Source organism: Macaca fascicularis, chromosome 16, assembly GCF_037993035.2.
Source record: "Macaca fascicularis isolate 582-1 chromosome 16, T2T-MFA8v1.1".
Taxonomy (NCBI): domain Eukaryota; kingdom Metazoa; phylum Chordata; class Mammalia; order Primates; family Cercopithecidae; genus Macaca; species Macaca fascicularis.
In genome coordinates, this window is record NC_088390.1 from 69,536,539 (window position 1) to 69,557,959 (window position 21,421).

Below are 21,421 nucleotides of genomic sequence, written 5' to 3' on the forward strand. Positions count from 1 at the left end.
TGAGTTTTGTATCTTGTAGTCCAGGCACCCAGAGAAGGATACTGATTCATTTCTTTTGTTTTCACATCCATAAGCTCATGGGTAGGTCAACTCTGGTCTTATTTAGGTCTGGTGTCTACCCTTTGACAGGTCAGTTACACGTTGGACTAGGGTGTAGGTAAGGTTTTTGATAATCTCAGCTTGGGTTGGCTACCTATCCCAGTGCAAATCATCGATGGTAGAGGGAGGGAGTAAATTAGTATGGGAGTGAGAGTTTTTAAAGGGCACTTCCTACAAAGGGGTGTATGTGACTTTGAGTAGGCAAAATGACACGCCATCTGTAGGAGCTATTGCAGCAGCATCCAGGCAAGAGATAATGAGGGTCTGAACTAAGAGCGTGGCAGTGGTATGGAGAAAAGAATCAACTGAACTACATGATTGATTGGGTGTAGGTCAAATGAAGGAAGAGTCTTAGTCTTACTTTTTAATTTACTTAACAAAAATACTTATCTAGTGCTTGCTAGAGCTACTGGAGATAGAGCAGTGCTATATATATATCAGATTACTAAAAGGACAACTTCTTCTATACTCACACATTCTGACACCAGATGCATCCCATTAGACAATTCTCCACCTCTTCCAATACCAACTGGGTATCCTACAGTTTAATTCTGACAACCAGGAGTTAGACCCCACAGGTTGAGGACTAGTCCCACAAGACGCCCCCCACTTAGACACGAATTGCCAACTCTAGACCCTTGTACTTCTTCTGACCTACAAGCTATAATTTCTGGGTGCCCATGGCTCCCTTCTTGGGTTCAGTAATTTGTCAGAGCAGCTCACAGAAATCAGGAAGACACTTCACGTTTGCCAGTTGATTATAAAGGATATTACAGAGAATCCATATGAACAGCCAGATGAAGAAGTACATAGGATAAGATCTGAGCACAGAAGCTCTGCTCCTGTGGAATTGGGGTACCCCACTCTCCTGACATGAGGCTCACTGACCCAGCAGCTCTGTGAACCCCATTGTTTAGGGTTTTTATGGAGGCTTCATTATGTAGGCATGATTGATTAAATCATTGGCCATTGGTGATTGAGCTCAATCTCCAGTCCTTTTCCCTTTCCCAGAGTTAGGGTGGGTGGAGCTGAAAGTTTCCCTTGATCACATGATTGGTTCCTCTGGCAATCATCCCCCATCCTGATGCTATTCTGGAGCTTTCAGCCACCAGTAATCTCATTAGCATACAAAAAGACACTCTTATCTCTCCTGGTAGTAAAATACCAAGGCTCTTAGTACTTCTTGTGTCTATTACTGGAGGACTAAGATCAAGTATTATAATAAAAGATGCTCTTATCATCCCAATACTGTAAGAGTTTTAGGAAACTATAATGGTTTTAGGAGCTCTAAAACCATGTCAGGAACTGGGGATGGGAGGCAGAACCAAATATATGTTTCCTATGTCATAATGCTATAACACAGAACTTACATTCAAGGACAACACCTGTTTATAAAGGAAGTTTCTGGCTTAAGTGACTGGGTGAATGGTGGTGCTCTTCATTTGAGGTTTGGGGGGAAATGTAATGAATTCATTTTGTGAAATGTGAAATTTGAGGTGATGATGGGTTATCCAGAGGACATGAGATATTTGGGTTATGGACCCACAGGAGAGGGCAGAGGAAGAGAGAATTGGAAGTCATGGCCATGCATTGGTAACTGAAGTTTTTAAAAACTATAATGTATAATTTACTTTTTAATCTTGGTGTGCAGTTTTATGAATTTTCACACATGTGTAAATGTGTAGCTACCACCACAATTAGCATACATCACCTTACAGGTTACATCGTGATACTTGTTTCTGGTCACTCTTTTCCCCTATCCTTCACCTGGGAAACCAATGAGCTGTGAACATGGTTACACTAAATAACAGATTTTCAATGTAGATGAAACTGCTTTGTATAGGAAGAAGATGCCGTCTAGGACTTCATCGCTAGAGAGAAGTCAGTGCCTGGGTTCCAAACTTTGAAGAATAGGCTGACTCTTGTTAGGGGTTAATGTAGCTGCTGACTTTAAATTGAAGCCAGTGCTCATTTACCATTTCCAGACTTCTAGGGTCCTAAAGAATGATGCTAAATCTACTCTACCTGTGCTCTATAAATGGAACAATAAAGCCTGGATGACAGCATATCTGTTTTACAGCATGGTTTACCAAATATTTTAGGCCCACCGTTGAGATCTACTGCACAGAAACAAAGATAACATTCAAAATAATCCTGCCCATTGACAGTGCATCTGGTCACCCAAGTGCTCTGATGGAAACGTTCAAGGAGATTAATGTTATTCTCATGCCTGCAAACACAACATTCGTTCTTCAGCCATGGATCAAGGAGTACATTTTGACTTTCAAGTCATATTATTTAAGAAATACATTTTGCAAGGGTATAGCTGCCATAGATAGTGATTCCTCTGATGGATCTAGGCAAAGTAAATTGAAATTCTGGAAAGGATTCACCATTCTAGATACCATTAAGAACATTTACGATTCATGGGAGGAGGTCAAAACGTCAGCATTAACAGAAGTTTGGAAGAAGTTGATTCCAACCCTCGTGGACAGCTTTGAAGACTTCGTTAGAGGAAGTAACTGTCGATGTGTGGAAATAGTAAGAGAACTAGAATTCAAAATAAAGCCTGAAGATGCACTGAATTGCAGTAATCTCATGATAAAACTTGAATGGATGAGAAGTTACTTACAGATGTGCAGAGAAAGTGGTTTCTTGAGATGGAATCTATGCCTGGTGAAGATGCTGTGAACATTGTTGAAATGACAGCAAATAATTTAGAATATTTCGTAAACCTAGTTGATAAAACAGTGCCAGGGTTTGAAAGGATTGACTTCAATTTTGAAAGAAATTCTAAGTAAAATGCCATCAAATAGTATCATGTGCTACAGAGAAATCTTTCATGAAAGGAAGAGTTATCTGAGTTATTTGAGGTGGCAAACTTCATTTGTTGTCTTATTTTCAGAAATTGTCACAACCACGCCAGCCTTCAGAAACTACCACTCTAATCAGTCAGCATCCGTCAACATAAAGACCCTCCACCAGCAAAAAGATCCCAACTTGCTGAAGGCTCAGATGATAACATTTTTTAGCAAGAAAGTATTTTTAAATAAAGTTATATATATTTCTTTTTAGATATAATGCTATTACAAACAATACAAAGTTAGTGGACTATAGTATATCATAAACATAACTTTTGTCTGCACTGGGCAACCAAGAAATTTGTGTGACTTGCATTATTGCGATCTTCATTTTCTTGCAGTGGTCTGGAATGGAACCAGCAAAATCTCTGAGGTATGCCTGTATATGACCTTGGAAGACTGGCTTCTTTCACTTGGCATAATGCCTTTGAGATTCATCTGAATTGTTGTGTCAGAAAGTACTAGTGAGTGTTCCTTTTTATTGCTGAGTGGTGTGCCATTGTATGGATGTATTGTTTGCTTATCTGTTCACCCACTGAAGACCATTCAGATTATTTCCAATTTTAGGTGATTATGAATAGAGCCACTACAGACATTCATGTATCGGTTTTTATGTGAACATAAGTTTTCATATCTGTAGGGCTGATGCCTAGGAAGTAGGATTGTTGGATCTTATGCTAGGTGTATGTTTAACTACATAAGGAACTTCCAAGCAGTTTTCCAGAGTAGCTGTACCCTTTTCATTCCCACCAGCAACATATAAGAGTTCCAACTGCTCCACCCCCTTGGTAGCACTTGGTATTGTCAATTGTAAAAAATTTTAGCTATTCTATGTGTAGTGGTGTTTCATTGTAGTTTTAATTGGCATTTCTCTGATGGCTAATGAACATCTTTTCATGTGCTTGTCTTCCATGTATCCTCTATGGTGAAGTGTCATCAGATCTTTTGCCCATGTTTTATTTGGTTGTTTGTTTTCTCATTGGTGAAATTTAAGAGTTCATTGTGTATTCTATATACAAATCTTCTGTTGGATATGTGTTTTGCTTGCTTTGTTTATTCTCTTAACAGTGTTTGATAAAGTTCATTTATCTTTTTTTAATGGTTCATGTTTTTACTATCATATTTAAAAACTCTTTGGCTAATCACAGGTCATAAAGATTTCTCCTGTGTTTCTTCTAAAAGTTTTATATGTAGATGTATGATTTTTTTTTTTATATATAAAGTGTGAGGCTAAGGTTGATATGTTTGTTTGGTTTTTCGTATGGTTATGTAATTGTTCTAACACCATTGTTGAAAAGACTACACTTTATCCTTTGAGTAGCTTTTGCACTGTTGTTAAAAATCAATTGGCCATATTTATTTGGGTCTATTTCTGCACTCTCTGTTCTGTTAACTGATCTCTTTGTATCCTTTTGCCAGTACTGCACTGTCTTGATTACTGTAGCTTTATAGTAAGTCTTAAAATAGGGTAGTATAATTCTTCCAACTTTGTTCTTTTTCAAAATTGTCATAGCTATTTTAGATCCTTTGCTTTTCCATATAAATTTTAGAATCATCTTGTCTATCTATAAAAAGATCCTTCTGGGATTTTGGGTGGAATTACATTAAATCTATAGATCAACTGGGATAGAACATTTTTTCCATGTGGGGTCTTCTTTTAGTACATGAACACGTTACGTCTTTCCATTTGTTTAGTTCTTCCTTGATATTTTTCATCAGCATTTGGTAGTTTCCAGCATATAGATCTCGTACATGTTTCATTAGACTTACACATAAAATACATAAGTATTTTTTTTGAGCTAGTGGTATAGTAGTCGCCTCTTGTCCACAGAGGATACACACCACAGCCCCCAGTGGATTCCTAAAACTGCGGATAGCCCCAAACCCTATATATACTTATGTCTTTTCTTACACATACATATGTACCTATGATAAAGTTTAATTTATAAATTACGCATAGTAAGATATTCACAACAATAACAATAGTCAAATAGAACAATTATTATATCTATATATTATAACAAATATGAATGTGATCTTTTCTCGCAGAATATCTTATTGTACTTTATTCATCCTTCTTCTTGTGATCTGTTGATCTGATAACCAAGATCACTAATGAGCATATCCAAACGACTAACAGGCAGGTAGGGTATACAGCATGGATATGCCGGAAGTTACTAATGGCAGGTATGGTATACAGCAGTGGATATGCTGGAAGGGATGATTTACATCCTGGGCAGGATGACGTGAGATTCACACCACTCAGTATGGGGTGTAATTTAAAACATGAATTGGTAATTTCTTGGATTTTCCATTTAATATTTTCAGACTGCAGTTGACTGTAGGTAGCTGAAACCATGGAAAGAGAAATCACAGATAAGGGGGTGGGTGAACTCTTGTTTTTAAAATTTTGGTTTCTTATTGTACATTGGTAATATTTAAAACATACACACACACACACACACACACACACACACACACACACACACACACACACACATATATATATATAGACTGGGCGTGGTGGCTCATGCTTGTAATCTCAGCACTGTAGGAGGCTGAGGCAGGCGGATCACCTGAGGTCAAGACCAGTCTGGCCAACATGGTAAAACTCTGTCTCTACGAAAAATACAAAAATTAGCCAGGCATGCTGGCAGGCACCTGTAATCCCAGCTACTCGGGACTGAGTTCAAGACCAGTCTGGCCAACATGGTAAACCTCTATGTCTACGAAAAATACGAAAATTAGCCAGGCAAGCCGGTGGGCACCTGTAATCCCAGCTACTCGGGAGGCTGAGGCAGGAGAATTGCTTGAACCGGGAGGCGGAGGTTGCAGTGAGCTGAGATTGCACCACTGTGCTCCAGCTGTGTGACAGACCGAGACTCCATCTCAAAAAATAAAATAAAACATAGGTATATGATTTTTTTTTTACTTTGTATCGTATAACTTTGCTGAACTAACTTATTACTTCTAATAGATGTTTTTTGTTTTTGTTTTTTAGTAGGTTCCTTTGAATCTTTTAAGTGGACAATAATGTCTGTTGATAATAGCGAGAGTTTTATTTGTTCCTTTCCAGTTTGTATGCTCTTTATTCTTTTTCTCATTTTATGGCACTGGCTAGCACTTCTAGTACAATGATGGCTAAGAGTGGTGGGAGTGGTGTTCTTGCCTTGTTTCCTGAGCGTTGGTGGGGGGAAACGTTGTTTTTGACAAATAAATATGATGCTAGCTGTAGCTATTTTATGGATGTTCTTTATCAAGTTGAAGTAGTTCCCCTGTATTCCTACTTTCCTAGTTTTCTTCCAGTGCTAATTTTTTTAAAAAATACTTTTTCTCTGATCAAGTAATAAGATCATGTGATTTTTCTTCTTTGAACCATTAGTATGGTAGATTACACTGAATGATTTTCAAATACTAAACTAGTCTAGCATTTCCAGGATAAACCCCACCCACTCATAGTTTGTTGTTCTTTTTCTACATTACTGGATTTTATTTTCTAATATTTTGTTGAGGATCTTTGTTTCTATGTTCCTAAAGGGATTTTGGTGTGTAGTATTCTTTTTTGGTAATGTCTTTATCTGGTTTGACATTTGAGTAATCCTGTCTTCATAAAATGAGTTGGGAGTATTTTCTGCTCTTCTGTTTTCTGGAAGAAATTGTAGAATTTGTGTTATTTCTTTAAATGTTTGGTAGAATTCACCTGTTTAGTTATTTGGGCTTGGATATTTCTTTTTCATAAATTTTTTAAACTATAGACTTCAATAGTTATAGCAATATTCAGGTTACTGTTTAATCTTGAGTGAGTTTCAGTAGTTATTAAGTATTTACTAAAAAGGTGTATTTAAAAGACCAGGCTCTGCTATAGAATAGCTTTATGACCTTGGGAAAGGTACTTTAGCCTTAATCTCTCTGTCCTTAATTTGTTAATCTGAAAAATCAAAGTTTTAGAGTTGTCTTTTTCAAGGTTTCTTCCAATTTTTTAATTCTGGTGGATAAGAGTGTATGTGTTTGAAGTTTATGTGAAAGGACTGTGAGCCTCTCTTTCTTGTTTTCTCTGTCATTTATTGAGTGAGCATTGATTTATTTAGATTCACTTTGCCTTTTTATCAGATAAGTTCCACATTTCCTCCTAATAAATGAATTATCTGTTGATGAAAGGTATGGGAGGAAAGCCTGTTTATGCATTTATACATGATTTACCTATGGTGTGTAAAAAATTACTTTCATAAGCTATTTAGGTGAGAAAATTAAGACATATCATGTGTTAGTCTTTAATGTTAAATTTTCTTGAAAAAATTATCAGTTTAGAATTTTAGAAATGTTAGAAATACATTTCTCTTTTGGTGATTGTTCTTCTGAATCTTCATGATTAAAAAATTCATTTATTTTTGGCTACTTAATAGAGACAATGTCTATATAAGTATTTTTTGCAAAATCATCTGGCATACTGTTGTGCATTCTGTCCTTTTGTTGGATTAAAGCAAAGTGAAAGTAGCATACAGATTTACTGCTGAAAGAAACATTAAGTTGCAGGCTGCAGCTGGAGGATTTTACGTAGGCACCTGTGGGTTTGAGTGCGTTCAATATACAGACTGCAGTAGGAGGCTGGCACTGACTCTGCTGACTCCAGTACACTCCTTCACTGCTCTTCTGCCGATTTCTCCACTGTCCAGAAGACAAACAAAATGGTGCAGCATGTACAGGGCTTGGGAAAAAAATAACCGTCAATATGATCCAGAGGTGAGTTTGCTACAGTGAACAGGAGAGAAAATTGTTAACAAGATTAAAGGCTTGGATGTGGTTCAGTATGTCAGATGTCTTCAGCTGTTTTAATATTTGATTCTGGCCAGTAAGAATGAAACTGTTGTAGTTCTAAAATCTTCATGCCCTCTATATAAAGAGGTTCAGGTATATTGTATTTATAACATTACTAGATGCATGCATGGTAGTTTTAAACATTTATATTTATACTAAACGTGTAATGTGTGTGTCTATATAGATAGGTGTTTGTGAAGGTTATATCTATTAATACTGGATTTTTTAAAAGTAAGCACTTCTAGTCTTTATATTTTCTCTGTTGTACATTTGTCGCAGCTCCTGCCAATGTCTCTTTCCCTATATTGTTCATTTTATAATAGCAGAAAACATTAGTAGCACATTCTGTGGTGAGATATGGAAAATCAGTAGAATGAACCCTGGAGTTGGCACTTCATATTTTATTGATGACTGTAATGCAGTGTGAGTTCGCATTGCACATAGTCATGATTTAAATGATTACCTCTTCTATGAAAGCAAAATGTTTGTAAGAACAGCCATGTTGTAGACAGGGAGCATAAAATAAAGGAGAGGAAGTAGGACAAGTAACATTTCTCTGTCCTTGGTTTCTTGAACAATGTTCAGCATTGACTCAAGGCACTGTCATTTCAGAAGTACAGTATAGAAACAATTGAGCATCAAGCATAGATGAAACATGGAGGCTTAGTTTCCCACCCCCTCCCAAGAAGCACTTTACTTATGTACTCACATATTTTGGGTTTCTGTGGCTGTGTTACTGGGGAGCTGTCCAGTTGAGACAAGATGTTTACTTAAGCCACACCCAGCAGATTCAGCTTTTCATGTGTTGGGGGGCACTATTTTAATCCTGTGCTGATTTGTAACCATCATCTGTGGGATGCCTTTGAGTTGTAAAAAGAGAGAAACTACTAGATTCACAGATTTCAGCTTAATATGTTTTTGAATATCTGAGTTGCTGTATTAATAGCACAGAAGAGCAGTATTTAAGTTATGCAGCATTTATCTCTGGCAGAGAGAGAGAGAATATGTGTATGGTTCCACTACAAGTGTAATGCAAGTATTCTAATCATATAGCTAAAAATGCTGCTGGTATATTATTTTGGTTAGTGTTGTGGGTAGTAAATTGGAGTATGACATTCAGAGTTCAGATTTTCTTATTTGAGAAAATATTTGTCCAAACATTTTAAATACTTGACTTAATTTTTCTGTGCTTTTAAAAGATTTGCCAGGGATTCAGCCTGCGCTTAGAAATGTATAATGTTTTATTCCATGCTAAAGACATTTTGTATGTGATAAGAATTAACAACTGTATGGCTGGCTGTCTGCCACTGTGTTGGATTACCTTACCTACCTTACTGTAGACAAAAATAATAAGGAGTAAACATTAATCCTAGTAGTCTCCATAGTACTCATATTGTATATTTTCAGAAACTCTTTTTATAGCCAAAGCAAATTCTGTGTTCTCCCCAAAAAGAAAAAAATATTAAAAACAAATCTCTCATTTGTACTATATTTCTTTGATTTTATCAAATAACTCAAAAGAATGAGATTTTTTTAATGTCAAGTTTATTGACAATAACTAACTACAGATTGAAATATACTATATTATTGAAATGTTTCATGGATCTAAAATGTTATATAACCCTGATGGAATGTTGCAGATGAAACAAAGAAATCTGATTGGTTCCTCACAAGATACAGCAGCCTCGAAATCCATTCTAACCAGAGGCTTCTACAGCAGCCTGAGTGGTTAGTATCACATAAAAACAAAAATGCCTTGGAGAAGGGAAGGGGTTTGGAAGAGAAAATGAAGTCACTAAAGCACTTCAATAATCTTAATCACTGAACTTTTTTTTTCAGCCTCTTTTTTTATTTTTATTTTTTTGCTTTGCTTGGTGTTACTTAAAGGGAGTGTTATATTCTATCAAGTTAATGAACTTTCTAAGTAGTATTCTGTAATGAACTACAAGAGTCTCTCTAAAAAGAGTTTTATGTTAACTGATAGACTGGGTTAATGAATAACATAATTTCAGAACATTTATGAAATATGAATGAGTGGGACTTGTTGGGGGAAGGAGATGGATGAGATGGAAAAGAGCTCTGAAGAACAGGACACTCATACTAACTCTTTGGTCCCACCCTTTCCCATCATATTAAAATTGCATTAGATAATTTGTCATCTAAGACTTTAGTGATGCTTGGTGAGGGCACATTGTTATTGACGCTCAAACAGCAGGATACTGCAAGTCAGAACAGGTGGAGAATTGTTTGCTGTCTCCTAGCTATTAGAAATACCCTTGAGATGTGAGAATAATGTATGTTAGCTTTTACGTGTTTGTTATTCTTGGCTAGATAGTCTGCTGGAATATAGTTGCAAATTATAGTACCAAATATGCAACTTTTCCAAATATGCAACTTTTCTCTGCATTTACAGAAAATATTTAAAATATGCCTGTAGTTTATTCTACTAAAATTTGAAAATTCTTATATTTAAACCGTAATAGGTCAACTTCAATTATAGGATCTAAGGGAGGGAAAGTTATTGTGAGCAGGAGTGAGCATTTACATTAAGAGAATGAATAATATTGAAAGGAAGTAAAGAAGCATCATAAAATAAAGCATATTAAAGAAAACATATATAGATATATCTGATAAAAGTCCACTATATTTTATAGGTTCTGTTTCTGTGCTTATTTTCTAAATTATCCAATATGCTAATAGAGTCAGGCTGAAGGCAGCTGGCTGCAAGTGTTACAAGCTGAAAACAAAATGGCTGGCAAGGATTACTACTGTAAATTTGCAATAGAGAGCTGGATGCATTTAAGATATCTTTTGTTGAAAGAGTGTTAAAAAGTAAGATGATGAGGGAATGACTGTTGTATGAGCTGTTTTTGACAATAAACATTTTATTAAAAAATACTCGATTACAGCATGAAAACAAAAGGTTTTACACTACAAATACACTAATTCATTTTCAACTAAGCAATAAAAATCTCATTAGTATTTATTTAGCTATCATTGTCTTTATAATTTTAAGACCCAAGTAGTTTCTGAGGGTATTGTTTATGAATCTTTCAGATTCACAGTGTGGTTAAGGGTAGAAGAAATTAACAGTGAAGAATTTGTTACATTCTTGGAATGGGGAGGTGGAATTGAGAGATAAGTTCCTGGGAGTTTTATGTATTTTTTAATCTTCTAGACTAGCCTATATTAAGGATGGAAGACATAGAATAACTAGAAAACTTAGAGATAAAAATGAAAATGTAGTTTATAAAGTAACAACATCCATAGATCTGTATTTTATTTTATTTTTTTCTATTAAAGACCTGTTCATAAAACTATTTGTATTTTAGAAAAGACTTTTCTCTGTATAGCCATAACCTGTTTCCATTGATTTTTAGCAATTGTTGAAAGATTACATGGACATGAAAATTGTTGATAGGCTTGGTTAGATTGAGAAATAGCTTCGGGAATTAATTAGGTAGATTGAAGACAGCACATACATTCACATATCTATCTCTCACATTGTAAAGGCTATGTACTTCAAGAGGGCAAAAATGTAAATTTGTTATGCCAGTTCTCTAGCACATAGTATAATGCCTCATCACTTAATGGGTTCCCAGTAATTGATGTACAAATAATAATCACAAACGTGTGTGTTTAGTATTCACACACATACACATATATAAACCCATACATAATTATAAACCCATATATATACATATATAAAGCCGTACATAATTATGCTGATTTAATTTCCACAACCTCGTGAAATAAATTCTATTATTTTACTCATTTAACAATGAAAAAACTGAGGCAGAGAGCAAGAAGTTAAGTGACTTGACCAAAGTCACACAGTAAATGGTGGAGTCGGGACTTGTACTAGTGTACTTTGAACTCTTTCATCATCTTTTCCTCTAGTAATTGAAGATTAAGCTGTATTAGTATTCAACAGTATCTTTAGCCCTCAGAAGCATACATTATATATATGTTCTGGCAGAAACTGCAAAGCAGAGAAAACCTTTCTGCTACATCTTTCAAAATTGCTTTAACTGATGTTTTGTTTTCAAAAATCCCTTTTCAATCATTCAGCTGTAGCTGATGGCCATTATCATCATCAACTAATGCAGATGTACAGTTCTAAAAGCAATTTTATATACCCATAGTAAAAGTATATATAGGAAGCAGTTGGAAAAATATATTAAGTTTTCTCTCCCCCAAATGGCTGCCAACATCTATCAGTCATCAAGTCCAGATGATAAAACTTTTGTGTATTTCTGACCTTTGTCTTCTCTTTACTTCTTCATTCTCATTTCTTCAGAATCTCATGTCACTTAAATTATTGTGTCTCCAATCTCAGTACCCTTCAGTTCATTCTCTATTTTGCTGTAAGAATGAATTTTCTTAAATGTTCATCTGATTTTTCTAATAAGTACCTTCCATTAGTTTTCCAAATAAAACATGGCTTGGTTTCTTACTAGTTCCCTTTGCTTTAACTATATCCCAACACAGATGCACACAGACATAGATAATATATAGACCAGACAGATTTAGAATTTGGTTTAAAAATATTAATGTTTGAATCTCCTTTATCAGAGATGAAAATTCCCAGTATAAATGTATCCATGAAGGATTTTTAGTTTAGTATTGTGTGTTTTAAAATATAATAGATGGTATCATTTCCTCTATATCATTCTGCAACTTGCTTTTCTGCTCTTGTTAGAAACCTAGTTTGTTTCTTTTATGTATTGTATAGTACTCTATTTTATGAGCCCATTTCTTCCATCCATTTCCCTCCTAATATGAATTTGAGTTTTCTGGTTTTTTGTATGTGTGATCACAAATAATGTTCCAGTGAATATCCTTACCTGCACGTTAGTTTTTCTAGGAACTGTACCTAGAAATGGACTTGCAAATGTAGGTTATTTGCATTATTACTTTTACTACATGATTTCACTACTTTGTCACTTTCCCAATTTATATTCTTAGAAGTGTTTGAGAGGTTTTTTTTTTCCTCCTATCCAATAGTCATATGGTCAGATTTCTTCCTTTTTCTCAGTGTGGTAGGAGAAAGGTAATGTTCTAGTGATTTAATTTGTTTCCTTAATTTCTAGTGAGGCTGAACATCTTTTCATATGTTTTATAGGCCTTTAGAGTTCCTCATTTGTTAATAACCTCTTTATATCCTTTATACATCTTTCTGTTGGATTGTCTTTTTCTTACTGATTTATAGGGGTTCTTTATGGATTCTGGACAGGTTCAGCAACTGTAGCCCATAGGTCAAATCCAGCCTGTCCCCTGTTTTTGTGTGGCCTGTGAGCTAAGGATGGTTTTTCCATTTATTTTCCAATCATTCTGAAAAAAATTAAAGGAGAATAAAATGTTACAACCTATGAACATTACAGAAAATTCAAATCTCAGTGTCCTTGAATAGTTTTAGTGGGATACAGATGCACTTCTTTATTTACATATTGTCTGTGCCTGCTTTCGCACCACAATGGCAGAGTTGAGTAGTCATGACAGAGAGCATATGGTCTGCAAAGCCTAAAATATTTACTCTCTTTATAGAAAAAGTTTGCAGACCCTTATTTTAGATTGATCCTTAGCCTGTGATATTTATAACAGATACCTTCTGTCAGTCTGTACTCTGTCTTAAAACGTGGCCTTTGGTTTTAGGACTGAAACTCCAAACTTCTGTTAAATAGAAGTTTAAAATTTTAATTTATTCAAATCTATCATTCTTTGTTATACTACATGTTATTTCAGGAATCTTTCTTTACTCAGAGACCACAAATACATTCTTCTGTATTTTCTTGAAATAGCTTTGAAGTTTTGTTTTTTCACTTCCATATTTTTAATACATTTGGGTTTTTTTTCCTTTTTTTTTTTTTATTGTTTTGGTAAGAGGATTATGGTATGAGAAAAGGGTCTAATTTTTTTTTTCTCATGTGGAGAAAGCCAGTTTTCCCCACCATATTTGTTGTTGAATACCCTTTTCTTTCTCCAGTGATTTATCATCCCAGCTTTCTCATGTACTAAGAATCTCTTATATTTGCATATGAGTCTTTTCTGGGTTCTTTTATTCAGTTCTTTCCATATTCTTTTTATTTAAAAAATTATTTTTAGAAAGTAGAGATGGGAGTCTCACTATATTGCCTAAGCTGGTCTCGAACTCCTGGGCTCAAGTAATTTTCCCATATTAGCCTTCCAAGTAGCTGGGACTATAGGCACACACGATCATGCCTGGCTTCTCTCTTTATTCTTTGATTAAATATTTCTGCATTCTCTTTGGTCGTAATAATTCCCATTATCCAACTACTTAATCATTGTATTCACTTTTCCTAGTTCCTTGGGAGAAAAATACAAAATGTAACACTCAAGAACTTTTCTAATGATAAGTTTAGGGAAAGGAATATTGTTTTTAAATTTTGCATATTGCATGTACAAAGGTAACACTGTTATCTTTAATAAATTCTTTTTTTTTTTGGAGACAGAGTCACGCTCTGTTGCCCAGGCTGGAGTGCAGTGGTGTGATCTTGGCTCACTGCAACCTCCACCTCCTGGGTTTAAGCGATTCTCCTGCCTCAGCCTTCTAAGTAGCTGGGACTACAAGTGTGTGCCACCACACCCAACTCTTTTTTTTTTTTTTTTTTGAGATGGAGTTTCACTCTTGTTGCCCAGGCTGCTGGAGTGCAGTGGCACCATCTCAGCTCACTGCATCCTCCATCTTTTGGATTCAAGTGATTCTTCTGTTGCAGCCTCCTGAGTAGCTAAGATTATAGGCGCTCACCACAACACTTGGCTAATTTTTGTATAGACAGAGTTTCATCGTGTTGGCCAGGCTGGTCTCGAACTCCTGACCTCAGGTGATCCACCTGCCTTGGCCTCCCAAAGTGCTGAGAGCCACCATACTCGGCCTTTAATAAATTCTTTAACATATTTTGATCTCAAATTTCTAGTTTCGTTGCCATTATTATTATAATCAAGTAATATAGTACAGATTAGGTACCCACAAGTGCATGGTATTATGCTAAGTACTTTAAAAAAAATTTATATATAACCAGTAAAGATTTTAGGCATAATGGGATGAATAAAGTATAATTTATTTGAAAAAACAAATTTGAGGAATATTTGCATAATATATGATTATTTGGCTTTGTATTGCTTTGATTTTCCAGTGAGTGTCTATATATTTAAATTTATCAGTCAAAACAGAAAGGTCGTGTTTTTTTCTTGGAAGTGAAATGGAGATGGGGAGATCTGATTTTTAGTCAATCAGTAGCTATCATTCTAAATAGGGAGTAAGAGGTTTCTTGTGAACCATGTGACGTAAAATAAAAATAGCCTATTACTAATGTCTTTTGAAATTTTTACTTCCTCATATACGAAGGCAGGGATTTTAGGTGAAAACTGTTTTATCCTTCCTTACTCCTCAGGTATACAGTAGTTGTTTTTCAGGTGCCTGCTTTAGACATCTGAAGATAGAGATCAGAAACTGAAAGAAAGCCAATATTAGAAAAACAAAAGTAGATCCAATTAGAAATGAAGCTGGAAAAGTAGAACCTTACAGATCATGTTCAATATTATATCTTCTGATGGGAGAACATTTAAGCATTCTAAGTATAAAGTGAGGTAACTGTTAGATTTGCATTTCTAAATGATTACTCAGCTATTTGTGGATATATGTTGAGAAGAGAATGGACATAGGAGTGGATGCAGGTTGGAGATGGAGACAAGTGGATGGATTCAAGAGACATTTAGGAGAGAAAATCAATATTTGATGATGAATTCATTGAGATGGGGAGCTCTGATGGAGAGGATCAGGTTTGAAGGGATGAAAGGAAGTTTAGAATTTCATATTTCAATATTTTGAGTTTGAAGTATATTTGAGACATCCAAGTGGATGTTTCAAAAAGGCAGTTGTTATATAGACAGACTTTTCCAATTTATATACAAATAAATGAATAGGGGCTTCCTAGTGAAATAATGAATTTAAAAGTATGTAGAGGAAGAAAAATATCTTTTCTTCGTTCATCACTAGGTTCATGACGGAGACCCCTAAAACAAAAGACAGATTTGTTAACAATGAATAAAGCATACAAATTTACTTAATGAATTTTACGTGGCACTGGAGCCTTCATAAGGAAATGAAGACCTGAAGAAATGGGTAAATCTGTGTATTTTTAATGTTAGATTTGACGAAGAAGTGGATAGCTGTGAAGAAGTGTGATTGGATTTTTAAAAAGTGTAATTTTATGGTAGTAAACTGGGGATGGGGTGTGGGGGAACTTAGCAAGACTTTTTATTAAGATTCTTTTCTGTATGCCTCTGTCTTCAGAGATAAAGATGTTTCTTTCCTCCAGGGATAGGCAGGACACCTCTTGAATGAGGGTCTTATGACCTGCTTTAGGAGAAGATTAAAAAATCCTTTCTAGGTTTTAGGAATCTGCTTTAGGAAGAAGTGCAAGGGGAGGGTGAGAGTGATCTTTCTGCTTCTGTTCTGTTAAATGCCAGGGTGCCATATTTTGAGGTATCATGTCCTGAACTCCATCAAGTAAAACATAAATATTTGGGTTGAGAATTGAGAATTACTGCAGAACTCCAGTTTGAGAACACCTTATTTGATTTTTGAAAAAACAAAAAGGGTTAGACAATTTCACTTCTGACTGTTCATGTTTCCCTCTATCTAGCTCTAGACCTGGAATTAATGAAGTACTAAGTAGGGTGGTTATACATTTACGTCTTTAATCCATCTTGATTTGAGTTTTGTATATGGTATAAGGAAGGGGTCCAGTTTCAGTCTTCTTCGTATGGCTAGCCAATTATCCCAGTACCATTTATTGAATAGGGAGTCTCTTCACCATTGCTTGTTTTTGTAAGCTTTGTTGAAGATCAGATGGTTGTATGTGTGCAGCCTTATTTCTGGGCTCTATATTCTGCTCCATTGGAGCTGGAGGCCATTATCCTCAGCAAACTGATGCAGGAACAGAAAACCAAGTACTACATGTTCTCTCTTGTAAGTGGGAGCTAAGTGATGAGTACACATGGAGACAAAGAGAGAAACAACAGACAGACCCTGGGGCCTACTTGAGGGTGAAGGGTGGGAGGAGGGAGAGGATCAGAAAAAAATAACTATTGGTCCTGCATGATGAAATAATCTGTACAACAAACCCCTGTGATACAAGTTTATCTATGTAGCAAACCTGCACAGGTACATCTAAACCTAAAATAAAAGATAAGGAGAGTAAATCAGATTTTAAATTTAACCCTTAGTAAAATGGAATATTATTTCTCCTTCCCAACCCTCCATTTTCTATTCTCTTAATGGCATTATAATCAAGCAAGTGAAATTCCCAAATTCCCACAGAATTCTGAGGCATCCAGAATTCCCTTCTTTCCCTCATTTTACTCATGCAAATTAATTCAACAGCTATTTTTTGAATACCTTCTATGTGTCAGATACTATTCTAGCAATGGCTAATAAAGCATTGAACACAAAATTATTTGTCCTCATGGAATTTATATTCTAGTGGGGGAAGATGACAAGAATTAAGATGAATAGGTAAAATACAGAGTATGTTAGTGATAAGTACTAAGGAGAAAAATAAAGCAAGAAAGAATTAAAAAATGTATATCTGTGTGAATATGGTGGTGGTGGGGTACCATTTTAGAGTGATGAGGAAAGGCATGATTTGGGCAACAGTGACGTATCTACCCAAAGGAGAGGCAGGACAAGCCATGCTGACATCTGGGGGAGAAGTATTTCAGGCAGAGGCCTTGATATGAGTATATTCTTAGAGTGTTTAAAGTACAGTGAGGAGAGCCAGCATGCTTCAGAAAAGTCAGAGAGCAAGAGTGGTAGGAGATGAGGTCAGAGAGGTAATGGGGGCCAGATAATACAGGGCCTTGATCTAAAGACTTTGACTTTTACTTACAATGAGAAACCTTTGGAGGGTTTTGAGGAGAAGAGTTTCATGATCTATTTTGTGTTTAACAGAGCCTTTCTGGTTGCAGTATTGAGAATAGATTGAAGCTGGGGTAGGACAGAAGCAGAGAAATTAGGTTAGTCATGAGGGTGGCTTGGACTCAGGGTGGTGGTAGCAGAGGGTGAGAAGTAGTTTGGGTGTATCATGAATAGCTGACAGGATTTATTGGATTGTATGGGCAACAGGAGAAAAAAGGAGTTAAGGATGACTCCACGGTTTTTGGCTTATACAACCAAAAGAAGGGAGTTGCTGTTTACAGAGATGAGGAAGACTGTGAGAGGAGTAGATTCCTGGAGGACTGTTAGGAGATGTTAAATTTTGAGATACCTGTGTGATATAAAAGTGGAAATGAGGCTGGGCACAGTGGCTCACACTTGTAAGCCTAGCACTTTGGAAGGCTGAGATGTGTGGACCACTTCAGCCCAGGAGTTCGAGACCAGCCTGTGCAACATAGCAAGACCCCATCTTAAAGGGGTCTTAAGCATAACCCCCAGAATAAAAATTAGCCAGGCCTGGTGGTGTGTGCCTACTCAGGAGGCTGAAGTGGATAGATATCTTGAGCCTGGAAAATTGAGTCTTCAGTGAGCCACGATCATGCCCCAGCACTTCAGCCTGGGCAGCAGAGCAAGACCTTGTTTCAAAAAAAAAAAGAAAGAAAGAAAGAGGAAATGTAGGGTAGGCAACTCCATAAATACGAACTGCATAGATGAGGTCCAGGCTAGAGATACAAATTTGGGAACCATCAGCATGATAAAACATAAAGCTATGAGTCTATTTGAGATAACCAGTGGAATCTATATAGCAAATAATACAGATTAAAAAGTGAGCCCCGGGCACTCTATCATGTAGAGATTGGGGAGATGAGAAAGAATAAACCAAGGAGACAGAAGGAGCCCTAGAGACAAGAGCAAAACCAGGAAAGTGTGACATCTTGGAAATCAAGTGATGAGAAAACTTCAAAAAAGAAAGATTAACTGCATCAAATGTTGACAAGTCAAAAAATAAAACTGAGACCTAACTGTTGGACTTAACAATGGACTTTTTAGGAAATTTTGGTAATTGTGGATTATCTGAAATAATAGGGACAAAAGCCTTATGGGAGTGGATTTAAGGAAGAAAGGAAAAATAAATTGATGGCAGCGATTAGAAATGACTCTTTCAAATGAGTACAGTCTTTGCAATTCTGTGTCCTAAATATTTCACAAGCCTACCCTTTTCTTCATATTCTCAATGTTAGTGCATTTAGGCTTTCCTTTCCTCTGAGCTTATGGCAGTGATCTCTTTACTTTTAGGCCATGGCCCACACCACTGACTTAAATATATACTTGCCAAGGTTGTCTTTTGAAAACACCAGTCAGATCATGCCCCTACCTTGCATAATGTCCTTCATTTTCTTCCCTACACATACAGCATAAAGTTCAAATTGATCATCATGGATAATGTTTATGCCTTTTGTGATTATGCTTTTTATGATTATGCCTCTGCCTACTTTTCTAGTTTCATATCCTGCTTCTTGCCCCTACTTTGTGTGTTCTAGTTACACTGAACACACTGAACTTTTTAGATTTCTCTAAGTGACTTTTTCTTTTTGTGTCTTTGCAAATAAAATCTGGTACTGTTCCTGAAAACCCTAACTCATACTTGAGAAGCTGTGGCTTCCCTGAGATATAGGTTAATGTGAAGAAGGCAGAGGCTGTTCTAGCTTTTAGTCTTAGGAAAATGATTTATTATTTAGTTAATTTGTTTGTTTATTTATTTTTGGTATTATCTGTTGAAACTGGATGTTGAAGAGCATACATGTGGATCTCACTCTTAGCTGCATATAGACTGATACAGGAATCCATGGATCAAATAATTCATAAATTAAACTTTGTTATAGGTATGTATGTATAAATGGTTCTCAACTTAGGGTGGTTGAATTTAAATGATCTTTCAACTATGATGGTGTGAAAGTGATACATATATAGTAGAAACTGTACTTTGAATACCCATACAACCATATTCTTTCACTCTCAGTACAGTCTAAAAAAATTTGTGTTAGATGATTTTGCCCAACTGTAGGCTAATGTCAGTGTTATGAGTACATTTAAGGTAGAGTAGGTTAAGCTCTGTGTTCTGTAGGTTAGTTGTATTATATGCATTTTCAGCTTATGATATCTTCTACTTACAATGGGTTTATCAGGACATAACCCTGTTGTAAGGTGAGGAGCATCTATATAGGAAAAAACATAGTGCACACCCTGAGGATAAGGCGGGACTATTGTATGAATAACGTGCTGAAGAAGCACAGAAGAGAGAGCAGTTCTTTCTGGTAGGCATCCAGAAAGTCTATGTAGGAAGAGGAATGACATCTTTCAGTAAAAGGAACTTGTTGATCATGAATATGATAGATGAAGATTCCATTTATTTAATATGTGCTTGCTTTGTGCCAGATGTCATGCTATACTTTGTGAATATTACTACATTTGTTTCTCATAACAACCACATAGAGCATTATAATAATTTCACAGATAAGGAAACTAAGGTTCAGATAATTTAATTAATTTTCCTAAAGTCATATAAATAGTAATAGTTCAAAGATTGAGTCCAGTTCAACTCTGCCAGACACCAAGCACTGTTAGTACATATTAGATATAATTTCATTATATAGTCAAATGGAGAGAGCTACATTTTATGCAGAGAAAAGAGCATAAATTGATAGAGGCCTTGTAATATGTTTCCTTTTTGAATATCATCAAGTAGTTTGGTGCTGCCATAGTGTAGGGGAGTATATTATTTGGGATTTTTGTGGTTGCAAGTAACAGAAAATTTGACTCAGAATTGCTTGATATAAGGGATTAGCAAACTTCTTCTGTAAAGTACCAGGTAGTAAGTGTTAACTTATATCCTATGGTTTATTCCCTCTTGGGTTGTAAGACAGCCAGCGTATTCAGGGGCTCCATGGATTTTGGTTTAGGGAGATACATCATCTTTTCCGGAATTTCTTTCTAATCTGTTGAACTTAATCCCATCTCTGTTACAACTACTGAACTCTGCCATTTCAACACAAATACAGTAAATAATTTATTTACTGTTATGACTGTGTACTAATAAAACTTTATTTATGGACACTAAAATTTGAATTTCATGTATTTTTTGAGTCACAAAATATTATTTTAGTTATTTTCAGTCATTTAAAAATGTAAAAACTATTCTGAGCTCTACGGTTGTGCAAAAATAGGTGGCAGGCCAGATTTGGCTTGCAGGAGTGTGCTGACCTCTGGTTTTTATGATGAAGATAATTTATTAGATTATATAACTGTAGTCCAGAGATAGGGTAGTTTTCTTCAGTAATTCAGTGTCAACAGGTTCCTTGGTATGTTCCATCTCTTCATATAATCTTTCAAAGTGTTAATTTATATCTCATGGTTTATTCACTCCTGTGTTTACAAGATGGCAACCAGCATATCCAGGCACCTGGCGTCTTTGTTCATGTCTAGTGAGAGAGAAAACCTTTTCCAGAATCTCTTTCTAATCTCTATTGAACTTAATCCCGTCAGGTTTCACCCCTGCCACTCCACAGGGAGAGACCATGCTAAACCATTACACTGGCTCTTTTCTCCCTTTTTGTGTCTCATTCTTATATATACTCTTTCCTTGGGGATCTCATGCAGTTTCATAGTTTAAGTGGAATTTATTTAC

At 35.8% G+C, this 21,421-nt stretch overlaps 1 protein-coding gene across 11 annotated transcripts in view; it reads left to right on the forward strand.

Moving 5' to 3' along the window:
• TANC2 (tetratricopeptide repeat, ankyrin repeat and coiled-coil containing 2) overlaps positions 1-21,421 on the forward strand; it is a 440,902-nt gene that overhangs the window by 35,196 nt on the left and 384,285 nt on the right. For 3 of the 11 annotated variants that reach the window (XM_005584627.4, XM_074020067.1, XM_074020068.1), the window contains exon 1: positions 7,574-7,700. The exons of the other annotated variants lie outside the window; for them this stretch is intronic. The gene's annotated coding sequence lies outside the window, so the exon portion shown is untranslated. Of the gene's footprint in view, positions 1-7,573; positions 7,701-21,421 lie in introns of those variants that run through there. 11 annotated transcript variants of the gene reach the window in all.